This window comes from Nilaparvata lugens, chromosome 6 (genome assembly GCF_014356525.2).
Source record: "Nilaparvata lugens isolate BPH chromosome 6, ASM1435652v1, whole genome shotgun sequence".
NCBI classification, from domain to species: domain Eukaryota; kingdom Metazoa; phylum Arthropoda; class Insecta; order Hemiptera; family Delphacidae; genus Nilaparvata; species Nilaparvata lugens.
In genome coordinates, this window is record NC_052509.1 from 59,216,925 (window position 1) to 59,243,483 (window position 26,559).

General features: G+C 33.7%; 2 protein-coding genes across 11 annotated transcripts in view; one reads left to right on the top strand and one right to left on the bottom strand.

Annotated features, from left to right (window-relative positions):
* The window catches only part of LOC111045726 (hepatic leukemia factor), a 276,427-nt gene that overhangs the window by 125,395 nt on the left and 124,473 nt on the right, over nucleotides 1-26,559 (top strand). For 2 of the 8 annotated variants that reach the window (XM_039431564.1, XM_039431562.1), the window contains exon 1: nucleotides 23,094-23,314. The exons of 4 other annotated variants lie outside the window; for them this stretch is intronic. The gene's annotated coding sequence lies outside the window, so the exon portion shown is untranslated. Of the gene's footprint in view, nucleotides 1-22,957; nucleotides 23,315-26,559 lie in introns of those variants that run through there. 2 more of the 8 variants (XM_039431563.1, XM_039431565.1) reach the window with 2 other exon arrangements.
* LOC120352065 overlaps nucleotides 11,533-26,559 on the bottom strand; it is a 125,300-nt gene continuing 110,273 nt past the window's right edge. For all 3 annotated transcript variants that reach the window (XR_005571683.1, XR_005571684.1, XR_005571685.1), the window contains one exon: nucleotides 11,533-11,601. The gene's annotated coding sequence lies outside the window, so the exon portion shown is untranslated. The remainder of the gene's footprint in view (nucleotides 11,602-26,559) is intronic.

Here is a 26,559-nt window from a genome sequence, read left to right on the forward strand (position 1 = left end):
GAGTCACGCTTCACATTTCAGATTGCATTCTCATTTTTATCAGTTTTTAATCATCGTATCATCATCATCACTTCCTTCTAAGTTGTTCCGTATCCTTACATCTGTGTCTTGGAAGGTGAGGGTGATGATTGTCATTCACGAAAAATGAAATGTTAATCAAAAATAGGCCTACCATAAGAGGAATAGTATAGAGATTTAAACACAAAGAAAAACCGTTCCGAGATGAAAATTGTTGGTCGAGACTTATACGTGAAACAATTTTTAATAATACCATAAGAGGAATAGTATAGAGATTTAAACAAAAAGAAAAACCGTTTCGAGATGAAAATTTTTGGTCGAGACTTATACGTGAAACAATTTTTAATAATACCATAAGAGGAATAGTATAGAGATTTAAACACAAAGAAAAACCGTTCCGAGATGAAAATTTTTGGTCGAGACTTATACGTGAAACAATTTTTAATAATATTCCAGGATGCTCCAATCACAAAAACTTTGTCTACTCAAATATTCTATCAGCGTCCTGATTTCTAGATGAAGAATCAGTGTCCTGATTTCTAGATGAAAAATCAGTGTCCTGATTTCTAGATGAAAAATCATTGTCCTGATTTCTAGATGAAAAATCATTGTCCTGATTTCTAGATGAAAAATCAGTGTACTGATTTCTAGATGAAAAATCAGTGTCCTGATTTCTAGATGAAAAATCAGTGTCCTGATTTCTGGATGAAAAATCAGTGTCCTGATTTCTAGATGAAAAATCAGTGTCCTGATTTCTAGATGAAAAATCATTGTCCTGATTTCTAGATGAAAAATCATTGTCCTGATTTCTAGATGAAAAATCATTGTCCTGATTTCTAGATGAAAGATCAGTGTCCTGATTTTTAGAACTTCATTTCCTCCAAGAGAGTGATCATTGAAATTGAAATCTGCAGAGGTATCGAGAATAAGATAATCAAATCAAATTGATAAAAATTTCGAAAAAGTAGACCATTACTTGAGAAGTAGTTAGCTGTATCAAATATTTGGATTTTATATGATTTTACAAAGTGATGAAAACTCATGAATACAATGGTATCTGTGACAAAAATAACATAACCTATTTTTATGGACATGTTATTATATATAAAAATTTGGGAACAGAATAGTTTTGGGCTATGCCTGTTGTTCTATCCTAATTATATTCATATGATTTGTAATTGTATCAACAAATGAATAAATGAATGAAAAAAAAGTTCTCTCCTATCTTGAAAGCCTCAACAATAGATCTACCAGCCCTCCTTCATTGCTAAAAAATTGTAAATTTTTGCAAGAATACTTAAAATTAATACCTATAATATTCTATTTCAACTAGTAGTTCTGTGAACAGTAGACCTCGCGCTCAGCAAGTTACATTGACCTGTTATGTTTTCTCAAAAATTAATAAATAATTTATCAATTTAAAATGTCTAGAAAAAATCCTAAATGAACATAGAGCTTTCTGTCCTATCGTACCGTGACGTATCGTCCCGGAATGTGAGTGTGAGCGCTGTTATCAGATCTGGCTGTAACTGTCTACAACGTTGATAGAAAGATACATTTTCAAGATGTTCCATGTTTTTGAACGGGTAGTATTATAGTCCACTAAACAGCTGATTTATGATGAATAATTCCATAGTCAGATTTTTACTTTAATATTGGCGATATATTTACTTTTATATTGTATAAAGATACATTTTCAAGATGTTCGATGTTTTTGAACGGGTAGTATTATAGTCCACTAAACAGCTGATTTATGATGAATAATTCCATAGTCAGATTTTTACTTCAATATTGGCGTATGAAGGAGGCTCCTTTTCTTTATATTATTTTTGAAATGCAAAATTTCCAAAAACCTCGTATACACGTCGACGCGCAATCTAAAAAGGAACATACCTGTCAAATTTCATGAAAATCTATTACCGCGTTTCGCCGTAAATGCCCAACATAAAAACATATAACCATTTAAGCATTCAAACATTTAAACATTAAGAGAAATGCCAAACCGTCGACTTGTATCTAAAGGTGCGTACAGACTGTCGCTCTGCTCCGCAACCGAACGTCACTCCAGCAGAGCGATTGATGATCGACCGGCGAGCAACAGTGGTTCGACCGGGGAACGCGAGAAGATCTAACATCTTCCGTAACGTTCATGATGGGTGTGTGGGCGGAGCGACTGTGGTTCGATGGTGGTACGAGGGCGGTACGAGGGAGGAGCGTGCTCGGTGCGGGTTGGAAGCGCGAATATGTGTACGCAGCTTTAGACCTCACTTCGCTCGATCAACTATATAGTGAAGCGAATTAAACAAGGAATTCTTGTGGAGGGGAGGGGTAAGGTCTCAGCCGTGTTTCGACTACTGACTACATACATTTTTTTGGTTCCCAATTTATGGATGACGAGAGGGTGGTAGAAGCTGAATTTTTTCCAAGTTTAGGAGGGAAATGCTTCAATTGGCTTGGGGAGCGGGCTATTTATCCCTGAATATAAACTCTAGAATACAGCATTGAATTTATTACTGCTGAATGCACACTGTATGCACTACTGAATTCTGTGATGAAACCCCGCGGTTTCGCTGGTAGTTCTCTCATCTCAATCCTAACCTCAATGCTAATGCATTGTGCAAGTTTTTGCCAGGACACATCACATATGCAACCTCTTTCAATACAGTAGTAACGAGGTACTAACAACACGCTCCCAGCTACACTCAGGCAGCACAAATCTCCAGCAAATAATTATCTACTTCTCCTCAACAGCGTGAATGGAGAATGGAACTTGTTAAGATAAATGGTTTGTTGAACAAACGCCGCCATACCTGCATGCCAAATGCCATCCAATTCACCCTCAACTGTCAGCATGAGTTCAATGGAAATCATTGGTGTTATAGATGAACCTCGCTGTTAGTTGAAAGTGAATTTCACTGTATATTAAGATACTCAGCTAAACAGCTGTGTCTGGAGAAAAACAACGCCACAAAAATTTGAATCGGAACCAGTTTTAAGTTCTTCTGAGAGAGTGGAGACAGGTTTTAGTATTGGAAGACACAGATAATATACACCTTTGGCTCAGTAAGATGAGAGGTATATCTATGTGGTGCCACACGTGTCTCACAGAAGACACATATAATCTACACCTATGGCTAAAAATATTTAAATATAGGATACCTTCATATTAACCACACGTATCATGTAGAAGACTGATATCCTGATTTGGCTAGGAGCTGAAAATTTCGAAGTATATTATTGTATACCTTAGTCTCAAAGTTTTTGTTATATTTCAAGTTTCTCTATATTAGTACTGTTATTATATTAACTGTGCGAATAAGGCTCTTCATGGAGTTTCTGTTTTCATGTATGTATTTCAGATAATATCATCAACCACAAGCATTACAGATTGGGTCGCCAATATTGAGAACTCATATAATTTATTTACAGGTTAATTGTATTGTTTATTTATTCGTTTATTTATTTATTTATTTATTCGTTGATATAATTACAAATCATATGAATATGATCGGGATAGAATAACAGGCATAGCCCAAAACTATTCTGTTCCCAAATTTTGATAAATAATAAAATGTCCGAAAAAATAGGTAAGGTTCTTACTGAGGAAATTTAAAGTTCAAAGTTCAAAGTTTATTGTATTGTGTTATCGGATGGGCACGTTACATTGTCGGTCCCGGCTGAAGTATGACAGTCATAAGGCCCATTGACGGCTTAAATTATATATTCAGGCGGTGGGGCCTTCCCGCAAGGGACTCCCCACCAACAAAAGCCATACGAATTTACTTTTTTTGTATCAACTGTGTATATAAGGCTCTTCGTAGAGTATCTGTGAGCCTTTGTATATGTATGTTTTTCGAATATCTTCATTCACAAAATACAAGAATCACAGTATTGGGTCACTAATATTGGAAACCCATTCACATAATATATAGAATAAAATAGAATGACTTTTTATTTGTTGACGTGGCGAAGTTTGGCCAGTAATGTCCACTCTACCACTTAACCAGTCTATCAACAAGTGAAGTGGTTGAAAGCTTGAAGAGTTGAGAATATGATTGCTTTTTTAAATCATTCCACTCTCAAATTAAAAATCTGAAATAAAATACAACGATCCTCAAATTAAAATCCTTACACAAATTCTCTGTGGAAAAAGTATTTTAATTCCACCAGATCAAAATAAACCGAGATTTTTGCGATCCCAAGGGCATATATAATTTTAACATTTTGAACCATTTTAATTGAAACACGATTAAAGAGATCTGAAAGTATCTATGACTTATGCCGAATGTGTCATATAACCCAAATATCCTAGTTTTGAATCACAGAATATATGTATCTCTATACTAATAAGGAGCACTGATATCAAGTATAAAACTTCAAAAATACATCATATCATAATCATGTGCTTTAATAAAACCTATTTTTATGTAATAATGCTACCTAGCTAGGAAACTACCTAGCAAGGAAATTCCTGGCTACTGGCTGTGAACATCCAAAATATAGCTATACACAAAAATGTAGTGTTCTAATAAACATGTACTATATTCTGAGCCTATATAGATTAAGTCAACAGGTTAGATCCATGCTAGAACATGATAAATAGTAACTAATGATAAGAAACGCCCAGAAAAGGCAGGCCTACTACAGTGGCGAGTAGCTACAGTAGCGAGCTAAGGCCTAACCAAATAAAAGCCGCTGCAAATGTCTGCAGGCGATTTATCAGGAAAGATGAATAATCTGAGTCTTATTTAATCAGCGTCTGTTATCTATAGAAATAAACGACGTTGTAGACTTAGTTTACACGCCTTCAGCTTCTGGAGAGAACAAGGCTCTAGGCTGGAGCAGTATTATTAGTCATTAATGTGGGAAAAGTATACTGTAGGCCTAACTTGTGAATTACAATAACATTGAGACTCTCTCTCGAAATAACTGAATTATACATTAATTTATTTGTATACATTAATCGGATAAATTTCATCAGGAATTGTGTATTATCTAGCTCCCTTATATCACTTAATATATTTGTTAGATTACTGTATAATAATTCATTATTATACAGTAGGTAATAATATCCTAGAAGTTGGTTAAACTACAAATTCTAAAAAAATCTTCCATTATTAGTAAAATTGTTTGGAATTCATTTGAAATTGAATGTTCATTGAATTTAATGCAAAAATGAGTTTATTAGCTCAATTAATTCATTAAATTGAATTAATTCCATCTCATTGAATTTAATGCAAAAATGAGTGTTAGCTTTCCTAGATGGACACGTCATAATATTCACGTATTTTGCTAGCCATATTCATTTCAAAATATTTTGAATGCACCATGTGCATTATTTGAATGCACTACTTATGCACCAGCTTATCCTACATAGTTCATAGGCATGTCTTATGAAAATATGGGAAAAGAAATTTCCTTAAAATGGACCCGTATCGTACAACAAGATAGATAGATATAGGTGGTATTTTCAAGAAATGGTCCTTCCCCTTTATTACAGGACTTATGAAGTCAACCAAGGTTGAGGTTCCAGGTATCATAGGATATTTTATTTTTGTTGAAATTGTGTATTTCTCGATAGTGAAACAACATATTTATTCATTCATTGATATGAAATTGATTCATCAATTGGAATGTGAACATGTAAACGATCCGAAAGTAGGAGGGACACTTCTCTGTTTTACAATTTTACCATACATATTCAACATCTTAAAAATATATTGTGAAAAACATATAACTTTCTGTGTTTACTATTTATGTATTTTTGGATCATTGTTATTTATGAACATAAAATTACGTTTGTTTTTGATTCATCATATATCTTATATTTATGCTCCAACACCCTGATTTGTTATTATTTTGTTTTAAACCAATGTAACAAACTTCTAGAATACTATCAAAAATTGAATTGAGGGTAGCTATTTGATTTTTCCTGAAAATTGAACCGAAAATCCGTAAAAATATCGTGAGCTCCAGAAAAAATGAAAAAAAAACTTTAGGAAACATCTGAAAAGTTTTGTACTGAATGTTTGATGGGTTGAACTGACAAAAGGAACAATCCGACTATTATAGGCTACAACAAACTTCCTTAATTGAGTGTTTAGGGAAGACAGTTCACTCACATTTTCCGACCTATTCGTTCCACAAACAAAGAAGAACAGACATCACATCATGTTCTTTGTGCTCCGACATCCTACAGTAATTCAAAATGACCCACTGCACGAATCCCTTAGCGGTATAATAACTGGTATTTTGATCCAGAAGAAGGGCATTATCAAGAGGGGGCATTATATTACAATAATATTAGTACTTCTCTTATTCGTTTAGACTATATATTTATCTCTTATTTGAGACTGTATAGTAGAATCTGACAGTGAATCATATGTGAATTGAAGATAGAGCAGCACTTGAAAAGAGAAGTTTAGGGGAGGACCTCATTGGAGAATGAATAGAGTTCTGACTTTTAATTTGACATAATTTTAAAGGATCCACCAACAACCAGGATTGAATAGTTCAAGAAGCATGTCAAAATGTGTTCAAAGTAGCCTACATGCGACACTGCTAACGCCATCTAGCAGGCAATTTAGAAAGTAGTGGCTCCAAAAATGAATGAATGAAAATAGCTCCACGGCTACAAGAGCTAGTACTGATAATAAATTACAGTATCTAGGAAACTAGGAAATACCTTAATACTGTATCTATTTATTTGAAAATATTCAGAATATTTCTTTATATTCATCAAGTTTCTTTAATGCTCATTTTTCTTTATTTATTTAAACTTGTTTATCACACAAAATGATACCCTAGTGAAATGAGATGCATTTTTCATTTCATTAAATCCTCATTTCCGCTCCTCCCCTATATTACAAGCGATTTCTACATCACTTACACCCATCTATAAAAACATAATATATTTATATGAATCTTATATTGTACACTTATACATGTCACCATAGATATATGCAACATTATATTTACATACATTGCCACCTATATGAAAAACTTTTCAGAAAAAGTAGCCTTTTTGCACTAAATATAACCTAAATTAATTTCTAAAAATACTTCCTAAACTCTGCATCAAGTTGAAACTTATCTACTTCACTACTTGACTCTCCAACTTTTAATACTTTCTCAGTACTCTTATCAATTCTAACCTCATCTTGAACCTACAAATTTGGAAGAAAATAGCACAAGGACTACCTTATTATTTTATCTACCAATGTTATTACATTAGTCTCATTTGTATTGCAAATAAATGAAATAAATAATTCAACTTTTTATAATTCCATCACTTCTCTAATAGTCTAATTAATTGAAATACAAGCACACGCTCATTAGCCTACATGCTCTAGTGAGATTCCTTGAGTGTCACCTCTAAACAACAAACATCAAATTTCATAAAATATACATCAAACATTCAACCAATAATGGCAGTTTGAAATGAATATGACAATACCTACGGTCAATCCATTATAATACAGTATTTATGATAGTGAGATTCAATTATGTGAATTGAAGAACTACAAGACTCAACCTATTTTAGACTATTTGTGTAGTTGAGAAGTTGATATTGTGGTAATTATTCATATTGAATGAAAAAGACTAAAAAATTGTCAAAAAACCACAGATTTATTAATACTTAGAAAGACCGGTTTCGGTTATTACACCATTGTCAATCTCTGATAAACTACTTTATCTACTTTAAACTACTTTCTAAGTATCAATAAATCTGTGGTTTTTTGACAATTTCATAGTCTTTTTCATTCAATATTTTGGACTACCTTTTTATGTGTTATCTAAATCTGGGAGAGGATTAGCACAAGGTTACCGTATTTTTCCTCTCCCTATCATTTTGATAATGTACTTATTGTATAAATAAATAAATGAATAAATTCAAACTGTCAGCATTCTTAGGCCTACTTGTAATAAAAAACAAATATTTCATTGTAAGGAATAAAGTCTTACATATAAGACCAACGCTACCCATAAAATAACTGATACTACCAGCTCAAACTGAATACCACTATATCTGCGGTCACTTCATTCATATTGGTCCATTAGAACACATATTTTACTAGCGATCTGATGAATTCCTATTCCACCAACAGTAGCACGATGATTAGCCAATGTCATAGCAATGTTGTAACAGCAATAAATTGAAGATACGCAAGCGCAAAGTAGGCCTAGCCTGCATTTATTATCCGCCTGCACATGCGCTGATGACATGTAACACATTTATAAAACCTACATCCAGTAATAATTTTAGACCAGTTGACCTTCACTGTCCATTAGTGCGACCTTGAAACATATGTCAGGTGTAAGGCATACCCAACTCGATGCATGTTGAGCTGGTCATGGTTTGTTTATCCACCACTCGGAACCAAGTCATCTAGTTTACACAGAAACTGTAGATGCATTTCAACTGCATTCTAATTATTTCACCTGAGGTTAATTATTGCGAATAACTGGTTGCAAATCACGCTAACATACTCTGAAACTGGTTCTAAATGGGGGAAAATGCGTTTTATAGCTCATCCTACAATTGTTTCGAAATTCAATGGAATTTTCACTTTGAATTATTATGTTTCCATGGAACTTGAGAAGGACACGTCACGATCTAATCAAGTTCGACATTGCAATTATTGGAGCTGTGACAATTATATCACCATTTATCCTTACTATTATTTCATAATATTCTGTTTTTTACCATTATATCCTTACTATCCTTTTTCAAAATTTACTATAACAGCCCATTCATCAATCAATGAGTGGTGGATATTTGAATGAAGTAATCTTGTACTCCTTCAATATATGACAGAAGACTGTATAGTTAGTCAATAATTCAATAATTCATCATTGACTTTATATTTAAACACAGAAATTTCACTACAAGAGTCGAAAACTAGAAATTTCGATCAACTGCCCCATTCCTATTATATTAAACGAGCAATTTCTGTATTTTCATATCTGGTTATTTATATTTATATCTGGTTATTTATGTTCAACGGATCTCGAAAACGGCTCTAACGATTTTCACGAAATTTGAAACATAGTAGGTTTATGATTTAAAAATTCTATTGCACTAGGTCTCATCCTTGGGAAAACTCGCTGAACGACATTAAAAGCATAATTCATCCTTGGCTGAAACAGCTGTGGATAGTAAAAAAGTGAGTGAGCGAGTGAGTATGTGAAAAATCAAAATATCGCATCCCCGAAATTCATAAGATGACATATAGCCAGCTGTGAAATATAAACACGATCATTTTAGAGAATTGTGATCTGTTTATCAATAAATAAAAATAACGAGCGAAGCTCGGTGTCCCGATATTTATACTTATCAGGGCTTCAGAGGCATGGTCAAGAACTAATATGGTGATGTATAGCCCTACCTAAGAAATCAGCCAATCAGAAACTAGCCTATGTGAGAGCCTACTTTATGACAAAATGCCTTGTCATAGTGGGAACAGCCAATATGGGAGTTGAGTAAAAGATAATAGAATCCATCACAAGCTATCGATTGAGATTGAGAGAGCAGACACTTTGTCTTCATGAAATTCCTTACCTTATTTGTAAATGTAACTCTAATTTTCTATGTAGCATTGTAGGAATGAAATTGATTTGATTTGTAAACCTCCAATGGGATTTGTATAAATAAAATTCATCCCTTGAGAGCTTAAACAAGTGCTTATCCCTTGTGGTTACTTAAATAAGATTGTAAGACCAGAAGATAAGATCAGCCATTGCTGGTGGAGTGGAAGAGAATTTCATTTTTCACAAGCATATCAATGAGAGAGGGAGAGAGAATTTTCCGATGACAAGACTAGAATTCCGTTGACAAGCCAATGGGAGTTGAGTGAGAGAAAATTCAACCAATCGCAAGCTAACCAATAAGAGACCACATCCAGGTTTCATCTAATAGATCATTTAACCGATCATTGTCTCTTCAGCATTCCATAACATGACTACGAGTCAATGAAAAGAGAAAAATGAAAGATGATTTTAGCAATTACAAACTAACCAATGGGAGAGAAACAAATACGGTGTTATAACAACAGACCATGACAGTTTGAAGAAGAGAATTCGACCAAACACACGCCAACCAATGAGAGAGAAGCAATTTTGTTGTCATGATAACAATTGGCCAATATTGGAGTAGAGCAAGATAATATAATTCAACCAATCACAAGCTAAAGAATCAGAAAATAGCAATTTAGTTGTCAAGACAACAGCTAATATGTAGTTGAGGAAATGTCAATTTAATTAAATAAAAATACTAAGAAATTGTCAAAAACCACAGATTTTTATTTATACTTAGAAATTTTCTTAGAAAAATGATCCTAGTATTCTTATTTAATACGAATAATTACCACAATATCAACTTCTCAACTACACAAAAAGTATCAATTTAATCATCCAAGTTAACGCATGAGAGAAATAGATTGGATATATCAGATGAATATAAAGTAGTCCCTTATAATACTTGAGATGCTAAATTAATACTATTAGCTAATATAATACTCCCTAATCGCTTTTCTTAATGACTGAGAGCATCTTGTAAAACATTAGAATATTCCTTCAAACCACTTGGATACATAACTTTTTGCTAGTGCTTAGAGCACATACATGCTTCAATTTGAAGTTAAAAACACTTGATTTTCAATGGTTTATGGATATTAACGTCCGGAACCAATTTCTATTTCCCGCTCACAAAAGTTACAAGGCATAATAACTCAATCACCAAGTTGTTAAATCTCAAACAATTATCGGTAAAGCGGATCAATTATCAGGTTTTTATGAGCGCCCCCACCTTATCAAGCGCCTAGATATAGTGAACAATGTAAAATAATTAGACTAAAACCTGTTTGAAAGGAAACTCTAGACTGGAAACTGTTGTACTATGTTTAGCGCTTTGGATGTAGAATCGAAGTAGTTGCCGATTTCTCCACTAGGTGGCAGCTCTATGCAGAGACTGACCGCAGACCGAGTTGAGAATTGTTTCTTCAGACATTAATATAGCTGCCAGCAGAGAAAACTGTAGATATTCATTTACATCTGCTGTCAGCTACGAATTACGTTGGTAGTTAAATCATTCAATGATTGAAAATGCTATAGTAATCTTTTTCTTCTTCTTTGCAGGATCAGGCGTACACACCTGTTCCGGTTTCAAAGGATATACTTATTATATTTTATCTTACCATCTTTTCAGAGATCTGCCAATATCCCTTCTACCGTAGGGTCTATATTTCATGACAGCCTTTGGAATCCTAGTATAATATTACTAGCTATAGGAATATTTTATCTAATAAATTGGGAAATTCTTTTCTGATGTTCTATAAAAATAGGAGTAGTACCGTAGGGTACAGTCGGAAAGGCTGTGAAAACTTCAGAATGGGATCAAATATAAAAATATTATAGTTTCACTTACTGCAGTTCCTGGTTTCACAAGATAACTGTTGTTCCTTCCTAATCATATTTATATGATTTGTGATTCTGTCTACGAATAAATAAATAAATAAATAACTGTGGATCTTGTGAAGTTGGGATAGCTGGGTTGATTACCGACATTCTAATGCTGATTGTTACCTGGAAAGAAATAGAATTATCAAAATAAATACAATGATTTTCTTCGATGTGTTAATATCCAAACAATAAGTTACAATAATAATCAACTTGAATATATATATTTTTTGGATGTGTTTATATCGAAGCAATAAGATACAAGTAAACTAGTTAGCCAGCCGTGCAGGAGAAGTCGCTAGAAATGCTTCTGATATTCTATCAAACGCCGTAGAAATTCAAGAAAAATAGGTACATTGAGTATTATAATAATTGCATGCATCATTCATTGCATAAAATTATTAATTCAGCTGACAGCTGATTTGTCATTTGTAATGAGGAATATCCTACAAAACTCATTTTCAATTCAATGCAATAAATAAGGAAGGAAAACTAAATGAAACAACACTGTGCAATAAGCTTACACCTCAACTTAGCAAACACTACAGAAATGAACTTAGATGAAAACAACATAATCTACGTGCATATAAAACCATACTAAAATCATCACACCATTCATGAAGTTCATCTTGAACCCTAAAAATAAAAGTAAGTAAAATGACTAACAACAAGGTTAAATAATCTATATAAATAAAAATGGAGCTTCAAATTTTGACATTCAATAACTTTTTTATGTGTGCACCGAATTTGATGATTTCTTTTTAGTTGTGTTCGTTATGTTGAGGACCAGGTTGTTTATGGCATATCAAATTTACACGTAATTTCGTAATAATAGAAAGTATAATTTCTCCAGCATTATTCAGTTCATTTCTTTATTTTTAATCACCTATTGATTTATTTTTTTCGAATGTGAGAATATTGATACTAATGGGCACGCATAGTAATACCATGACTGCAAAACAAAATATTGAAACCAAAGACCTTAAAGCTGCGAATAGACCAAAGTTTATAATCCGACTTCAGGACTCTTTCCTACGGTCCTTCAAAGTTTACGTGTAATACTTATGGGAAAAAAATTGTGAGCTGACCACACATAGAATAAAAATCAGCTGTTATAATAATTGCATCATCCAACAGCCGTCGGTAGATAGTAGATAAGAGTGTGTGCTGCTCCATAATCGACCGCGTATTTTATTCTAAACACTTCGACTAAAAACAAAATGACTGTTCTGTGACCATCCAGCAGTGCGGCCTCAGGTTAGAGACTTACATGCGCTAAATACACAGCTTTGTTTCGAATAATTGTGATGTATTCGGTGTTTGGAATTAATTGATTTTTAGTCAATTATTTATTTTTCCACTTTTTGTGTAGTTGAGAAGTTGATATTATTTATCAATTATTTCTCAATTATTTATTTTGCATTTGGAAAATTTTCTATATAAATAAAATCCATTACAATTGATAATTGGAATAATACGAATAATAGCATCTGCTATTCAAAGCCAATAAGCAAGAAGCACGTGGATGCAAAATGCCGCATCGCGCCTCCTCAGGTGTGCATCCAGCTAAAGTTTGTCACGAGATGCATTAACTATTTGGCGGTACGAAGTTCGCCGGGCCAGCTAGTAAATAATAAATTATGAAAAGCCAAGTTATAATAACACAACTCAAGTGCTCATCAATATATTTATATAAAAGCGAAATGGCACTCACTCACTGACTGACTGACTCACTCACTCACTCACTCGCAGAACTAAAAATCTACCGGACCAAAAACGTTCAAATTTGGTAGGTATGTTCAGTTGGCCCTTTAGAGGCGCACTAAGAAATCTTTTGGCAATATTTTAACTCTAAGGGTGGTTTTTAAGGGTTTAAAGTTCGTCTTTTAGCATGTATATTCTTCTTATTCTCTTAATTATAATTGAAAAATGGCCATACCATATGTTAATATAGAACTATAATCTAGAGAGAGTACCTCTTCGAAATAGTTGTTAACTGGTAACTAAATTAATAATTTTGTCTGGTTGGCATTAAGTTGAGTTGACTTTGTTAGGTTGGCACCAAGTTGAAGATTGAAATGCATTTATCGCGGAAAAATTGATTGGGCACTGCTACTTCAATCAGAGCTATTCCTGGGAATATTTTATTACCAGCCGACTGGATCGTCCTAATATATGATCGTCCTACAAATGAAAAAATGCAGGCGAGCGAAGCGAGCCTGCTGATCTCATTCTTGGACGATCCAGTCGGGGGGCCAGGAAGCGGAGCCCCCTGGCTAGACGGATATGGCGAGCGAAGCGAGCCTGACGGCTAGTTAATTTATAAGATTATTTCCAGCTGAAAAAATATTTAAAACTTGAGATGTATAACATGAATATATAATCTTAAATAATCTTCATGACGGATCTAGTTTTGAATCTTTCAAAACAAATAATCATAATCACCGTCCTCAAAGAATTAACCACCAAAAGTAAAAAACAACAATAAAAAACTGAAACCAATTAGACGAGAAAAATATTTTCATGGCAAAACAGTAGAATCTGAAAATATAATGAGAGTCATTACCAAGGACATACGATTAATATGCTATTATATTTATCAGGATATGAACGGTTAATAGAACTGCACGGTATAGTGAGCACATTCATTTTTGTGTCACTTCAACAGTGACAGAGAGCAGAGAGAGAAAGAAGCTGTGAGTGGAAGAGAGAGGAGGATAGAGTGAGACAGAGAGAAAGAGAGTGAGAGAGTGTGAGTAAGAGAGTGAGAGTGAGCGAGAAAGACAGAGTGAGTTACCAAAAAGGACACAGGATCAAGAGACCAGGAAGTGTATCATTTTCGCCAGTCTGCGTCCTTCTATAAGACTGACGAGCTTAACATACTGAACTGAAATTATTAAATAAATGTTGAGTCGATTGTCATGAGTTGCCGAAAAAGTAAATCCCTATAACATGTCATTGGAGGATAATATTGAAGTTAGTTCCACTTCAGAATGTCAGCATTGAATGAATGGAGAGAGATGGTGCTATTTGTAAGTACTAATGACACATGCGAAAAAGCGATTCTCACTATAGAGGTATAGAGGATAATAGTCTATAGAGAAAAGTTAGCCATTACATTTTTTACTTTCCTTACCTATAGGGCAAGGAAAGTATTGCTTTCCGAAAAAAATTAAGGTACCCCAATTTCTAAATTTCTATACGTTTCAAGGTCCCCTGAGTCCAAAAAACTGGTTTTTGGGTATTGGTCTGTGTGTGTCCAAAAACAGGGTTTTTCGTGATTTTCTCGGAAACGGCTCCAACGATTTTGATCAAATTCATACCTAAAATAGTCATCGATAAGCTCTATCAACTGCCACAAGTCCCATATCTGTAAAAATTCCAGGAGCTCCGCCCCATCAATGCAGATAGATTCCCAATTATCAGGCTACAGATACAATTGAAACAAAAAAAATCAAGTGGAGTAGATTGAGCATGAAAATCTCTACAATTAATGTTCAGTAACATTTTAACCTAAAATTGAAAATAAGCTTTAAATTCGAGTAAATGTGATTATTCAATTGCAAATTATTGTTGATTCTATTAAATCATTCACTATGAAGAGATAGCAGACCTAATGTGTGTCTCCAGCGCTATTGCCCTGTCACCAGCTGGGTCAAATGTTTGAATAGTAGACTTGGGATGCGCGGGAACACTAGCGTCAGGTGATCAATTTTCATAACGGCAAGGAAAGTTGTGTGAGTGCACCCACTACCTCCGTAAACTGTTTACGGAGGTAGTGGTGCACCACACCAGATTTTTTTCGTTAGGGTTACTCTTGAATATAAATAAAAAAAAATCTAAGTACCCTTTAATTGTAAATAGACTATTTGAAAAGGGTAGGCTACTTAGATTTCTATTTTTATTTATAGGAAAGATAGCTAATGCGTATGATAATAGTTTGTATTGTAAACCAACAGATACTATTATGGTAACCACCTTTGATAGAATTGATGGATAATAAAATACGAGTATTGGCAGGAGGTTTTGGAGATTTTTTCACAATAGAAGATAACATAGATATTTTGATATCATGTATACTGTATCTGGTATTGTAATAGAATAATTATAATTTTCTACAGTTCCAACTAGATAAGCCATTGTGAACCATAAAACTAGAAACGTTTATTTTAATTCGGTTGACTGCTTCATATGCTAGCTCCACTAAAAAATGTAGTTTATAACCTTTTGCAACACATTCCGTTGGTTCGGAGTTCGGAACCCACCTGAAACTTCGAGTTCATTCATCTCTTATCGCCGATGTAATGATCAATGAGTTTAAGAATGAAGTAAGAGATAGTAAAGGAGCCTACTACTATTGTATACTATTTATTTATAAATTCATCAATCATTAATATAAACTAAAGATTTGACTTGGCGAGAGTAACAGGCCTAAAAGCTGCTCTAGTCCCAAACAGTAAAATTTCCAGAATATAGGTTTCATTTTCACTGCTAGAAATTAATATGAGTCGAATTAGATGTCCGAAATGAGGAAACTGAAAATTTTGCAAATAGAAGGATGAAGCACCGATTTAGAAACTAATATTACACTTCAAGAATCACTGAGAACTTGAAACAGTTTAGCTATTTCGGAAAATTTAATAGGCTAGTATCGTACAAAAAATATGAAATAGAAATAGAAATATATTTATTAGCCGATAAATACTCAAAATAGTACAGTGGGCCATGTCACATATAAACATCTCAATATAAAAAAATACAGTAATAATAGATAATAAATAATAAATAAATATAAATAAATAATATAAATAAAAAATAATTATGGAGAGTATGCCATCTTTATTATTCGTTCATGGTAGTACTCCCCAATGAAAGTACCAATAGGCCTATGGATATTTTTACTAGCATTGAGTATTCCCTACTACTAGTTGATCGAACTGTTACAGATCATAATGATCAGAAAGCAACTATTGTTTAATTTAATCCGCATCAAGTTGAACTTGAATTAATCCTATATTGAGCATACGAGTCATAGCCGAATTACTCTAAGCTTTTATGCAAATTTTTTATTTTGTAGTTGAAAGTTCCACATCATGAAAAAAATTTAATAGTATTAGGCCTATTTCCAAATTGAATCCATCTATGCTTATTTTTTCAATGGAAAGTAGTTATATGTTATAGGATAGTACTATAGATTCATTGTACTTGTTAAGTACGTACAATCCATTGTACTTGTAAAATAAGTACCGTCTCAGGCTCAACACGTTACAGTAGTACAGTTATCCATTCAAAAACTTGTTTTCTCGAATGTTCAATCACACCCAACGAATTTCAAATCCATATAGGCCAAACACAAACATGAGGTTCGCTCGCACATTTTGTGCGCTGAAGAATAAATGAATTTTTTCGAGTTTGTTCGTATTTGTAAAGCGGTTCTGCCTTCCGCTGGCGTCATGACTCCATTCTAAACATCACAAATGCACCGATTCGAATTGCAACCGACGTATACCGTTTGGTCGAGTCGGAAATATTGACTCGTTTACTAGTAAGGGGTGGGGTGTCGATTCAGGGGAGTCGATAGTCGAGTCATTGGAGTCAAATCAATGTTTCATACCATTAACATTCAAACCAATGTACCTAGAATACTAAAATGCATTCTAGGTACACTGAATCAAACAATTATAATGTAAATATACATATTTGCAAATTATCACTGTATGTTTGTTTATTCAATAATTACTAATTGGAAAATAATTATCATAAATTTCTCCTATCATCAGAAAATCTATGTGTCAGAAAGTGAGCTTGACTGCCTACTATGGATACTTCCAGCCTCTTTTGACCTATGGCTTAATGTTCTGGGGGTTGTTACAAGACTCAATAAGGGTATTTAGGATGCAGAAGAGAGTTTTCAGGATGATTTTGAATAAATCTCCAAGACCCTCATGTAGAGGGTCATTTAAAAGTTTAAAAATGCTTACTCTTCCTAACATCTATATACATGAATGTGCAATGTTTGGATTCAAATTGCGAGAGTTCTGGCTCACTGGGGCATCTATTCACAGATGCAATAATAGAAATAATAGAGAATTGAGAATTCAGGCCCATAGAACTACATACTTTGAGAAAAGCCCTCAGTATATGATAAAAATTTTTTTAAATGCCCTCCCTACAGAAATCACTAATTTGAAGAATAAAATGGAATTCAAGAATTGTTTGGCTAATAAACAAAGCATTTTATAGTTTGGAAGTGTTCCCGGGGAGTTATGCCATATCTTTAAATCTTAACTAATTTACAGATGCAAATTCACAGCATTTCACTTGAATTTTCATTTAATAATGATTGTTTTTAACTAATTGATTGATTGACTTGTTGTTGTTTATATTTATGAACAATTTATTGTTTTTGGTTTTTATATAATAATTATGACGAACTGCCAAACATTGTAAAAAATGTACATGCGAAGAATAATAGATTAAATTAAATTAAAATCAATTCAAACAAAGAAACAGAACAAACAATAGAAACAGTTATATTGTTTTTACAACAGAAAGGACAATAGATAAAAACAATTTTCTGAATGGTGTGGTGTGCTGGAAAGAAAAGGGATGGAAACTACCTTCTCAACTAAGGTTTCCCATGTGATAGGCAAGAGCAAGAGTGAGAAAAAGCAAGAAGGGGAATATGTTTTCATAATAATTATAAAATAGCAATTTTTCTCTGTTTGCTTATTAAATCATCATGTTATCGCGAATTTATCTTACAATTTTCTCTAATCAAAGTAGAAGCCTTATACTGTTCATTTATCAGAGTATGGTGACATTTTGAGAATTTGTATTTTTTAGTTTGTATTCGCATTATATCTTGTTTTTGAATTATTTCTCCACAGTGGGAATGAAATTGATTCGATTTATGAGTACTCCTAACACAATTACTGTTTTTTCATTTTTTGTCATTTTCAAGTTATTATGAATTTCTCATTTCCTTAGATTGGTCGATTAATGTATCAGGTTTATATAATTGATTTATTAGTATGTTTGTATGTTTTACGTATTTTGCATGTAAAGTTTTCACAGCTTTGTCATATGCTCAGCTTATCACTTCACTTATTTCGATACATGATTTCATTTTATATATTGGGTACTCATTTTTTTATGTCTAGGAGTTTCGTAAATTCTTTATGCAAAATTTTTTTGCCTAAATTGAGTACAAGATTTTTAAAGCATTATTGGCATTGATGTTTATATGCAATAGAATATCTACATGCAATAGATTACCTATACCTAACTGCAATCTGCTATCTGGTATTTTATAGATTTATTTTTTGTAAAGCTTTTTTGTATTTTGTTTTTGACAAATAAAATGAATAAATTTATTTATTATATTATTATTTCATTCTTCAATAAAATTCTATTCTATTTGTGGTAGCTGTGAAACCGTATAGCATGTTCGACCATTCTTTTACTAGCTGATTGAATTTCACGAAGTTCTTCAGGGTAGTAATTGTTTAAATTGTTGAAAAACAGTGAAATATCCAACATTCACGTATTTTTCTTATAGTCTTATTATTTTCAATGACTCCTTCAAATTTTGTATTAAAAACATGATATCTCTTGATTGAAACAAACAATGTGAGCTCATTCCATTTTTTAAAAGTCTCTCTCCATTTTATCAATTTATTTATTATAATTTTGTACAATAATTATTAAACTTTCCAAATGGTCAAACAGACTATTGGTCAGAGCTGTTCCTATTTCAATCAATTTATACAACATTTTCACATGTGAGTTCTGTCCAAAACATTTTTATTGGCGGATGCCGATTTCAACGTCAGTTGCGAGATCTACTACGTCACACAACTTCGACCAATCACGTTATAGCTGACATTGGGTGCTAAGGAAAACCCATGTCCACCAATCCCTCCCATTGGCTGATTTCATTAGGCCATCATACAGACTCCATTTTGTTAAGCGACCCAATTTACACCAATGGGCTGTTATCGTTACAATCCCAAATCATGGAGATATGATTGAGATGTTTAATAGAAGTTTTACTAATTATAATTTTTTGGAAGAAATAATCTTCATGTGAACAAGAGAATACATTGAATGGACTCACAAGCAATATAATTCAAATCGATAATCAGCGTTCCAAATACCAACACGGTAAACGTAAATAACAGTTGAATGATAAGTATAAATGGACCAAGACTTGAGTGTAAAATTGAATAGATTCCAATCCATTTGTGGAACAATAAATAGGATATGAGAAACAGAGCCAGGAGAGAGACAAAACTCAAATTCTATAAGGCTACGGCTATTCCAACGCTCTTATATGGCTCTGAATCTTGGATACCTAGGAAGAAAGAATGGAGTAGGTTACAGGCTGCCGAAATGAGATTTTTAAGAGCAGTAAAAGGGTGCACAAGGGAAGATAGGCTTCATAATGTTGATATAAGAAGCGAGCTCAACATAATCTCCATATGGCAGAAGATCGAAGAAAATCGGCAAAACTGGAAAGAGCATGTTGAAAGGATGGAGAGCGACAGGATTCCCAGGGCAGTCATGTTGTATAATCCGGTTGGAAGGAGAAGTGTGGGCAGACCCCGTAAAAGATGGATGTGATGGTGAGTTTGAAGTCGGAACAGGCAATTTGCCTAATCCTTGTAGGAAGACGACGACGACGACGATGATAAGTATATTATAAATAATGCTCACAGTTCTAAGTGAGTTATAGAATCCTATATCATTTATCCATCAATCATAGAGTTGCAATATTATTAAATAGTATCGTACATAATCCCGATCTAGAATATTTCTACATGACTACTCCATATGCGTACTAGATATAACTGTAAGCTGATAACACTATTATTAATTTCCTCTAATTCCTGTATCTATATACTGCATACCCAACTCCTTTCCAACATTTTACTGTATTGTTGATATCTACGTATTTTGTATGTAGCCTAATCAGACTCCACAATACTGGTTCAATACCAATACCTACTCATTGATGAAAACGAAAATAAATGAAATAATGTCTTCCAAGATTTACATCCCAACTTAAGCTGGATTCCTACATCAGTGACCGGTACAGTAAAATAGTTATTTGTGCAATTAGTGCGCAAAGTGACAGTTTGCTGCATCGAAAGAAACGTTTACGCCCGAGCCGTAGGCGAGGGCGGAATGGTTTCTTGAGTGCAGCAAACGAACTTTGCGCACGTATTTCACATTAAATTTTTCCTACAGTTACCATTGAATATGAAAAGTGGGTAATTATGGGTAAAATTGCCTGAATAATGTAGTAGTGTTTGAATGAAGAGGCGGCTGTGTGCTGAATGTGGTGGCTGTCGACTGTCGCTGTCCTTGGTTATAATATATAATGAATAATAATTAGCGCGTTGTGCTTGGTTGCACCTCTGCTCACTATAGCAGCCACAGCAGTCACTGTTACCAACTTCATTTTGATTTTGCTGCACTGTTGCTCCATATAACCTACTAAGTATTATGCGTTGCCATGTTGCAAATCTGGAGTGCAGAAAAATTTTTCCCGCACTAGAGCGGAAAAGTGATTCTTTGCGTTCTGTAATCAGTGCAGCAATGGCCACTTTTCAACGTAACTGTAGGAAAAAATATTTAATTCCTATGATTTCCAATAGAACTCCCACACAGCCCGGCCAAGTGAGTATGAATAGTCCCATTACAACTCACAGAAATAAATATCGTTACACGTTCACTGATATGTGGGAACCCAGGGGAATTCAGCTCACTATATTCGTATTTAAAAAATCGTTCCATTCACTTTCCTAGTATAAAGTTATAGAAGTACTCGCTACCCGCTGAGAATAGGGCCTAGTGCTTGGAAAAGTAAGTCAGTACTATCAAGTCAAAAAGTGAATCATAATATCATGTAAATTTAGATAAATTATAAAATTATATAAAATTAGTACTATCATAGAGAAAAGATAGCATAAGTAGATATCCCATTGTATAGGGCGTTTATGTCGCAACTTTTACTGTTATCCCAAGTCGATAGTTCACGTAGTTCTTTCCTATACAGCTGTGTGACGCTGGTAGTCTCTCAAATTGTGCCGTTCATGCACTATCGCCCCAACAAAACAGTGAAAGTTGACAATAGTCGACAGTAATCGGCTTGAGATAACAGTAAAAGTTGCGACATAAATTCCCTATACCATGGGATATCTACTTACGCTATTGTTTCTCTATGGTACTATCAAGTCAAGAAGTGAATAATAATATCATGTAAATTTAGATAAATTATATAAATCCTGAACCATACTGCTGAGGTGCGTCCCATAAAAAGTTTTCCTATTTATAGGGGCAGTGGGGGGGGGGGTGGCCAAGCATTATTTTTCAACAGTTTAGGAGAGGTGGGCACCCCAGAATCTATATAATAAGAGAGAGTAGGGTTGTGTTTGTTCGCATCAAAACATGTCAACTTGTGGATTGCATACCGGAAAAACGGGAATGATTTAGATCTCCAAATTTTGAACATAGATTCTAAAAATATCAATCTCGTGCTCCTGGAAGCCCAAATTTCAATTTTCCTTCTAGATTTTTCAGAATTAATGTTCAAATTCATCTATGCTACCGTAGGCTACATGATGTTTCATAGTCCAAAGTGTGTCTTTTTATGAGCAGGTTATAAGACTACCATTTACGAACGTCTATGTAGCGCAGCGGTAAAAGGCCTGCTTCCGGAGCGATGGTTCCTCGGTTCGCGAATCCCCGAGGTTTCCCATTTTTTTGTTCTTAATTTTTTCCCTCGAAACGTATTATTATCAATTATTTGTTGAAGGAATTTGTTTTCATTACTATTGAACTTGGATTTTATCAAATAATTATTTTTAATGGAAAACAAAAGGCTGCCTGATTCAAATTGAGGAGGATCCTAATCGAACTAAAATTTAATGATGTATTGGAAAAATCAATATGATTCTGTGAGGTTTCCAAGTATTATGTATTCTTCAGTTTTCTATACTATAATAAAGGAAAGAACTGGCTTATACACGTAAGGAATAAGGAATTATGTTTGACGCATCATCACGTCTGAAATATACTCAACTGATTAATTTGAAATTTTGCATATAGACTCTTCATTAACCGAGAATGGTAATGTAGGCCTATTTTCAAATTTCGATTTTTTATTACGTCAAGTTTTCATTTTGCAGTTTTAAAATAGACCCTTGCGAAGCACGGGTTACCTACTAGTATTATAATATAAATGCAGCCAATTTTCATATTGGTAAATTATAAATTTTTTTATATGCATATCAGCGAGTTTATCCTACAGCTCCAGGCGTTTCTCGCATCCCATTTGTCATTTATTTCAATTTTTCAGAGAACATTTTTTTGGAGTATGGAAAATAAAATGAAAACTGACATTTGTAAGTGAATCGGACTCGACTGACGCGTCGCTCTTGGAGCACGAGGACAGTGAGTTAGTGAGGAGAGGAGTCAGTCAACGACGACGAAGTAGTCCATTGAACACCTGAGGATGCGGCCGGGCACGTTCCCTTGCAACGTGACGTGGCCTCTCACGTGCACTGACGCACGTACCCCCTCGTCCCACCTTGTCGACGCTTGCACTCGCCAGGAGTCCCTCGCGCCCTTACACACACACACACACACAAACACCGCGGCCGGTGATAGGAAGATCGCGGAGAAAAATCTACTGTTTCTCCTCTAAACTGTAAACCGTGCGTACAACTGCGACAACCGCGACGGTTCGATTGAGTGTCGTCTGAATTGTGCAAACGAGACAGTCTGCCGATACAGATCCAGATAACCTTGCGCCATTGGATACTACTATCAAGTAAGTGCAACATGTTGATCTAACTAGTTTCAAGTTGGTGTAACAAGTTTTTGTAAGAGGAATAATATTGATGTTTTAGCAAGGGACAAATAGTATTGATGTTCTAGTAAGGGATAATAATGTTGATGTTTTTATAAGGAATAATAATATTGATGTTTTTGCAAGGGAGAATAGTATTGAAGTTTTTGTAAGGGATAATAATGTTGATGTTTTCTTCTGAGAGATGATACTATCAAAGAAGTGTACCTTTTTTTTGTTTGTTACGGTTTTTTATTACTATCACCTAGGAGAAGTATGTTTTAGGAGAAGCTGTAACTGCTCAACTGGGATAAATGTTCAACTAAGAGAAGCATGTTTTTGTAAGGGGAAATACTGATGCTCTTCTAAGGGAATAGTGATTCAGAAGTCATCTGAATTGAGTAATTGTCAAAAAGTGATAGATGTTATTAATACATATTGATGTTTTAGCAAGGGAGAATAGTATTGATGTTTTTGTAAGGGATAATAATATTGATGTTTTTTTCTGAGAGATGATACTATCAAAGAAGTGTAAAATGTTTTTGTTAGGGAATTTTATTACTATCACCTAGGAGAAGTATGTTTTAGGAGAAGCTGTAACTGCTCAACTGGGATAAATGTTCAACTAAGAGAAGCATGTTTTTGTAAGGGATAATAATGTTGATGTTTTCTTCTGAGAGATGATACTATCAAAGAAGTGTAAAATTTTTTTGTTAGGGAATTTTATTACTATCACCTAGGAGAAGCCTGTTTTAGGAGAAGCTGTAACTGCTCAACTAGCATATGTTCAACTAAGAGAAGCATGTTTTTGTAAGGGATAGTAATGTTGATGTTTTCTTCTGGATGATGCTACTATCAAAGAAGTGTAACATTTTTTTGTTAGGGAATTTTATTACTATCACCTAGGAGGAGCATGTTTTAGGAGAAGCTGCAACTGTTCAACTAGTATGTCTTTCGGAGGAGACGATAAGCTGTCGGTCCCGTCTACCTAAAAAGTAGTTGTCTTCTCTCATCATCTTCATCCCTCTCACTCATTACCCATGCACAAGCCAAATAGCTTATGTAGACATCACACTCAGTATTATTATTATTATTATTATTATTATTATTATTATTATATTATTATTATTATTATTATTATTATGTTTAACTAAGAGAAGCATGTTTTTGTAAGGGGGAATATTGATGTTTTCCAAGGGAAAATATTGATGTTTTTATATTACATTACATTTATAACATTCCTTAATCACAACATCAAATTAATGATTGGGAGAGAATCAACAGGATAAACCCAAAACTGTTCCTCTCCCTAATTTTGATAAAAATAGTCCAAATGAGGTTATGAAAACACTTTCATAAAGATCACAAAAATTTACAGTCCAAATAAACATTATACTAAAAATTTTGTATCTCGGTTGATCAGAAAGATGAAACAAATTATTATTACACTTGAAAATCCATTAATAAATTGAAAAATATTAAAAAACTTGATAAATTTGAAGCCAGAAAAATCACAAAAACATTATAAGGGAGAATAATGCTATAAAGTAGGAGTAACATGTTTTTCTGAATGATGTCACTATCAAAGAGGTGTAACCTAACATGATTTCTTAGGGATTATTATTACTTATCTAGTTTGAAGGGCATGTTTTTTTGGAAATGTACAACAGGTACCAAACAGTCCAGCATACCTCATACGTTCCAATAAGTTTTTTCAATTTCCAATCTCATTGATTATGAAACTGTAATGTAATCGATTATTCGACATGCATTTTCACAGTCCAAGAGTATCCATTGTTTAAAAATTAAAAGTGTCGGCGTCGGTGAAAACTCATGACAAGTAAAATTCGACTGAAAATCGTACTACGATCAATGAAGTGTAAACAAAGTGAAATAAAGTGTAAGATTTTTCTGTTAGTGATACTACTATGAAATAGGCGCTTTTGTGAGGGATACTGCAATCTAATAGGTGTAACAAGTTGAGATGAGGGATACTTATATAAAGTGGAGTAACATTTTTCCGAAGGGGATAGAACATTCAAGTAGGAGTCACATTTTTCTCAAATGGATACAAACGTACTACCAATCACAGTAACATGTTTCTAAAACAATTTCTAGTTTTGACACCATTACGAATCTATGTCAAATACCCTCGACTACAGTCGATTGAGTGGTTTCAATCCACCTACTCTGTTTTTATAAAAAATCAATCAAATCAGTTTCATTTTATCAAATACAATAATTCAAATTACATACAATAAATTCCGAACCAAACAAATATAATACAACTCCACTTGAACTAATAAGAATACTGGATTAAATGAAATATTTACTTTACCCAGGCAAAACAAAGTACTTCTTACTGAATCAAAACTAATTCGTATGCAAGTAGGAGCATTTAAAAAAGGTTAGGAATCAAGGAGCAAGAAGTACATAATCAGGGATATTATTATTGAGTAGTGTAGCAAGTCACTCACTATCTGGTGTTGACAACATGTTAAGAAACATAGTTACTTGGCTTGGAGTGACCACCCCTGCTGCTGCTCCTCCATTCTATGAAATTATTCACCAGGAGTACTTGATTACATAATAAAGCCTGAAATTATCATCCAACAAATCCTGAAATTCTCTTGCAATAGATAAATAGAGATGAGTAGCCTACAAAGTATACATAATAGTACATTCTTCCACTTTGATAAGATAAATGAAGGAAACATAATTATGAATATATCTTGATTAACAGTCCGAATAATGTAGAATAGTAAATTTTCTCTGCATACATTTTATAATAAAAATACCTAGTTCTTCATGAATACTATATAAATATAGTTTGAACCAGTCCTATATGAAAAATAGTCCAAACAGCTTAGAACAGCTCTAGTGGTCCAATAGTTCAAAACACTGCTGAATTATGAAATTACTTTATCGTGTATCTTGACAGGAGAACGAAATAAGTGAATAAAAGAAGATGGAGTACATAATTAATATAGGAGGGAATTATTGACAAACTCAGTCTGTTTCACAAAATGGGAGGGGAATAAGAAGTGTGGAGTAGATGATAATTCTAGATGATATGAAGTAGATGATATGAAGATAGATGATATGTGTTAAGTAGATGATAATTATATGAAAAACGTTCATTCATCCCTCACAAACATGATAAAAGTATAAGAAACAAAAAATACACCTGCAATTATAATACACAAATTTGAATAGGATAATTATTT